Genomic DNA, 6,000 nt, shown 5'->3' with positions numbered 1-6,000 from the left:
CTCCTTTGCAGTTGCATCTAATTGTTTGGAGAAATAGGCTGCTGCTCATCGGTACGGGCCAAGATCCTCTTCCAGTATACCCAAGGCTATTCCCTGCTTCTCGTGAGAGAATAGAAAAAATGGTTTACTCACATCTGGGAGTCCTAAAGCAGGCGCTGTCATCAAAGCCTTACCAAGTTCTTCAAAGGCTCGTGTAGCTCCTTTATTCCATTGCAGGTGTTTCTGATCTGTGGCCATTAGTGCATACAATGGCTTGACAAACAATCCATAATTATAAATCCACAACCGGCACCACCTTGTCATGCCCAAAAAGGGTCCGTAATTCTTTTACAGTTTGAGGCTTTGGAGTTTGGCATATAGCCTCCTTTCGAGCCTGTCCCAGGGTCGTCTGCCCTGCACTAATTTCATAGCCCAAATAATTTACTTGTTGCTGTATCATCTGGGCTTTCTTCTGTGATATCTGTTATCCTTGAAGCCCCAAAAAGTTCAATAAACTTACAGTTCAGGTTATGCATGTCTTCTGTGTCCTGGTAGTGATCATCCACATATTGTTGCATCTGTCCTTCATCAGATGGGGCTTCCCAAGATTCAAGATCTTTAGCGAGCTGATTTCCAAATATTGTCAGGTTGGTTTTAAATTCTTGTGGCAACACCGTCCATGTGAGCTGGGTTTTACATAAATATTGTCTGGCTGACTTCATGGAGAGAGAGGTAAAAAGGCATCTTTTAAATCTAAAACAGTAAACCAAATCAAATTAGAGTTAATACAGTCAGAAAGGTGTATGGGTTTGCTACTGCTGGGTCGAGGTCCTCTGTTATTCTGTTTATAACCTGATTTGTATGAATTTCTCTATTACTGGCCAAATTCCTTTCCTGTCCTCTCTTTTTTAAGGGCATTGTTTATTCTTACAGGCTTTTCTCATTCTTTGATTTTTACCTCGAGGGGTACAGCATTTTTGCCCTTCCAGGTACATCAGTAGTCTATATCCTGGGATACACTTGGTTCACAACTTCTTCATTAATCTTGCCTTCTGTGCTGATTTAGATGAGGGGATGGAGACCATCATCAGCAAATTTGCTGATGACACCAAGTTGGGAGGGAGTGTTGACCTGCTGGAAGGCAGGAGGGCTCTGTAATGGGATCTGGATAGACTGGAAAAATGGGCTGATTCCAATGGGATGAAGTTCAACAAGGCCAAGTGCTGGGTTCTGCACTTTGGCCACAACAACCCCCTGCAGCGCTACAGGCTGGGCACAGAGTGGCTGGAGAGCAGTCAGGCAGAAAGGGACCTGGGGGTCCTAATGGACAGGAAGCTCAACATGAGCCAACAGTGTGCCCAGGTGGCCAAGAAGGCCAATGGTATCCTGTACTGTATCAAAATAGCATGATCAGCAGGACAAGGGAAGTGATCCTTCCCTTGTATTCTGCACTGGTGAGGCCACACCTGAAGTATTGTGTTCAGTTCTGGGCCCCTCAGTTCAGGAAAGATATTGAAGTGCTGGAGCGGGTCCAGAGAAGAGCAACAAGACCGGTGAAGGGACTTGAGCACAAGACCTATGGGGAGAGGCTGAGGGAGCTGGGGTTGTTTAGTCTGGAGAAGAGGAGGCTTAGAGGTGACCTCATCACTCTCTATAACTACCTGAAGGCAAGTTATAGCCAGGTGGGGATTGGTCTCTTCTCCCAGGCAGTTAGCAATAGGACAAGGGGGCATGGGCTTCAACTCTGCCAGGGGAAATTTAGGCTGGATATTAGAAATAAATTCTTTACAGAGAGAGTGATCAGGCATTGGAATGGCCTGCCCAGGGAGGTGGTGGACTCACCGTTCCTGGAGGTTTTTAAACTGAGATTGGACATGGCACTTAGTGCCATGATCTAGTAAACGGACTGAAGCTGGACCAAGGATTGGACTTGATGATCTCTGAGGTCTTTTCCAACCCAGTTGATTCTGTGATTCTGTAACAGTTGCTAAAAGCAAGCCCATTATTTTCATATATTGCTGATCATTTACCTCCAGAGTAATTTCTCCTTTTTCGAATCTGATTACTGCATCCATTTGTTCCAACAAATTTCTCCCAAAAAGTTTTCAAGGAATTGGACATATATAGAAATGTATCAATACCTACTTGTTTACCCAATTTGTATTTCAAAGGTTCACAAAAATACGCCCTTTCACTTTGGCCAGTGACTCCCTTTACCTACTATGTAATTGTTACTTATTGACAATCCACCAAAAATTACACTTGTTTCTGTTCATTCCAGGTTCCCATCAGTCTTTTTCAAAACTTGCTACTGTCCGTTTCTCTCTCTGCCTACTTCTTCTGTACCTTCCCCAACATTCATTTTCCCAATATATACTGACCTCTCGCTAAAGGCTTTCAAAACCCTCCAATCTCTTCAGTTCCCTACTTTCCTATCCTTTCAACAATCTTCCTTTTCCCTGTTACTGAATACTCTCCAAGCTCCATCTAACAACATTTCCAAATTTCTACTTTTTGTTGCCCTAAGTTTCTATAACTTCTCTAGGGGAGCTCGCACCATTTTGGTTGTCAGGCTACCCTGAGAGGCATACGGCTTGTCCTCCCCTGCCTCCTTCCCCCTCTGCTGCTTCTAGCAGGGTTTTTTTGTTTGTTTGTTTGTTTTTGTTTGTTTTTTCTTTCTCTCCTTGCTGCAGTTTAGACACAGGCGAGGCCACACGGACGGGGGAGGTTGAGTTTATCTTGCAGCTTGACACAGACATGAAATTTATGTTACAGCACAGGCCTGGGATATTTCACTTTCTTGTTTTGCCATTTAATTCCAGTCATAATACACTTCATATGCAATTCCAATTAACTCAGCGATAGTTACGTTCCCCAGTCCCATTTACCTTTTGCAGATGTCAGAAAAACAACATATTAAACATAAGTCCATTATTTCTATTTTCCTAGATCCAATTCAGTTCATATTCTAGCCACTTACAAACCACTCTTAAATACAATCTCCCAAGCTCACATCCATCATAACATTTAGTTTGTGCTTTTTCCATATCTCTGACTAGCACATCAATTCAATACAGATCAGAGTTCAACAACTTAAATCCTTTCCTGGTCTCAAAATTATTAGATAACAATAAAAGTAAATTATCTTAAAGTACTGTATCTCATTCTGTTTTTCCCAAGTTCTGCAGAACAACATTTAATTGGCACTAATTGATATAAACCCACATTCAAATAAAAAGTGAATACAATATTGTTTCAAACTTTCTTCTGTCAGGTTTCCCCACTAAGTTACTCTAATGTGTAAGGATGCATCCTAAGGAGAGCAAGATGCTACTGTAGTATTTTAACGGAACCAGTTCCCATTTTGTTATTATGTCCCTGATTTTGGAGGGTGAAAAACATATCTGCATATACTTTCTTACATTGTGCGCACTGTAATTTTAACTCGATCTACCCCCAAGATCACTAGCAGCTGTACCCACAAACAAACAGCAACTCCCCCATTTCCCAGGTACCTTTTCCCACTGAGGAACTCTGACCATGTGTGAGACGTCTCTCCACACCTTACTGGTTTGCCACCAAAATGCAATTAAATGCAATTTTATTACAACATACCTTATCCGCTATCGTAGCCGGAGGTCTTTTGTCTGCTTCTGCAATGAACAACAGAGATGAAGATCTTTCAAAAAAAAAACTTCAGGGGGCACCTAAGATCTTCTCAGCTGTTCAAGCAGGAAGCAGAATGCCCTCCTGCCTGGTTCACCAAAATGAGGCGCGGAATGACCTTACAACCCTTGAGGTTATAAGGAAGGTATGTATTTATTTACGACACCGGACACACGGGGAATCATTTCACCTAATACGTGTGTAAAATTACAGTAGCTGTGAGCTTGGTTAAATGCAGTAAAATGTTACATATTCATGAAAGTTTTAGGAACGCCTATACATATTCATAACATGTCCCCGAGAAGGTGGTTCTTATTACAATGAGTTCCAGGAGGCCATTTCCATAGTCTCCACCTCTGGCTCCTCAGGCTTGCAGCTGCACAGTGATCGTGACCCCGGGTCCTCTTTCTCTGTACACGGTCACCTTTGGTCCGGTGTGATGAGTTGGTTAGGTCTCATACTGTGCCCAAGTTTCTGTAATCTAGTTCACCCAAGGATGCATCAAGGATGCACCCAAGGATTATTATTTTTGCAAGCAAACAGAGGGCCCTTCTAAAGCTCCTCCCATAGCCCTTTCTAAACTCCTTCCACTGCTACCTCGGGCTACTACAGCAAAGCCACCAGTGGGTCCTTCTAAAACAAAGCAACCAACAAAGGACGAGCTAATAGAATGCTCCTTATCTCTGAAGGAGCTGAGGACTGTGAAACAAGACTTTAGCTGTCATGAAGGCGAGTCAATTGTCACTTGGCTCATTCAATGCTGGGACAATGGGGCTAATAGTTTGGACTTAGATGGCAGTGAAACCAGTCAGTTGAGATCCCTGGCTAGAGATGGTGGCATTGATAAGGTAGTTGCAAAGAAGAAACGAAGTCAAAGCCTCTGGAGGAGAATTTTGTCAGCAGTAAAAATCGGGTATCCTTTAAAAGATGATATCATATGCCGCCCAACCAAATGGACTACTATGGAGAGAGGTATTAGGTATCTGAGAGAACTGGCTGCACGAGAGATAATTTACAGTGACCCACAGACAATTATAGATCCTGACGAAGTGCCATGTACCCAAGGCATAATGCAGAAGTTTGTGCAGAGCACACCACCGTCTTATGCCCGCACTTTAGGATTACTCACCCTTTCAAAAGACGTTCTATCAACTGTGGGTGAAGTAGCAGACATGTTGCGGCAGTATGAAGACACCCTTTCTTCTCCCCTACAAGCCTGTGTCTCAGCTGTGGAGAAACAGTGTGACAAACTGTCCAAGAGGAAGGACAGATCCGACTCGTCACATGCATGGGCCCGAGCCACAGCTATTGGGAAGAGATGCCCTTCTGCAGCATCAGCCCGAGAAAATGCAACATGTCACGAGGTGAATTATGTTTTTTTCTGCATGACCAGGGAGAAGGTATGAGTAATTGGCATGGAAAACCCACTGCTGACCTAGAGGCAAGAGTACGTAAGTTGAAAAAGAAAGTTCCCAAGAGAAAAGCTGCTCCAGTTTCCAGTGGGAGGCTTTCCAGACAGAGTAGGAGGGATTCTTGTGTCTCCCTACCAGAGACTGTGCAAAGCACCAATTAGTGGGTCCCTGCCTCCAGCCAGGTGGAGGAGAGGGACAATGACAACCGAGTTTATTGGACTGTGTGGATTCGGTGGCCTGGTATGTCAGAATCACATGAGTATGAAGCCCTGGTAGACACTGGTGTGTGGGAGATTTGAGGTATTTTCTTGAAGTTAATGTGTGGATGGGTTTCTGTTAGATGGAGATTTGTTATTAAACTAGCCAGGCCCAAAGGAATTTCAAGGCCACCTTGGAAAGCTGAAAACATGACGTAAATCAACACATGACGTAAATCAACAGACCTATCAGCAGTGAGACTCGGGCACGTGGATGGCTCGTCAACATAGACAATATCCAATCAGCTAATGTATGCTTGGAGCTTGGACGCGTGATCAGGAAATAACTGCATATATAAGGAGGCTTGTTTCTGTAATAAATGGCTTCACTTAAATTCATATTGAATTGTGTGGAGTCCATGAGTTTTTGCCCTCACAAGTGGTGATTCCAATGTGATCGACAAGGAGAATTTACGGCAAGGGAACGACTGCTGTGAGGAGCCAGTCCCAGCTGGAGACGGTGTGGCTGGACCGTGACTGGGATGTAGTCTGTGGGCTGTGTGACTCCTGATTGATCGCTACAGAAGCGACAGAGGAGGGACAGAGGATCCGATATCATTGCAACAGACACCCAAAGAGGTGAGCAGCTGGGGGCGAGAGAAGATGGGGCAGAATATTTTTAAAGAAGAAGAAATACTGCGGCTCCTCTCGCATATTCTCTCTAAGAGAGGGGTGAAGTATGAGGA

The sequence above is a fragment of the Patagioenas fasciata genome, chromosome W (assembly GCF_037038585.1).
Source record: "Patagioenas fasciata isolate bPatFas1 chromosome W, bPatFas1.hap1, whole genome shotgun sequence".
Lineage (NCBI taxonomy): Eukaryota > Metazoa > Chordata > Aves > Columbiformes > Columbidae > Patagioenas > Patagioenas fasciata.
This window is presented reverse-complemented; position numbering follows the sequence as displayed.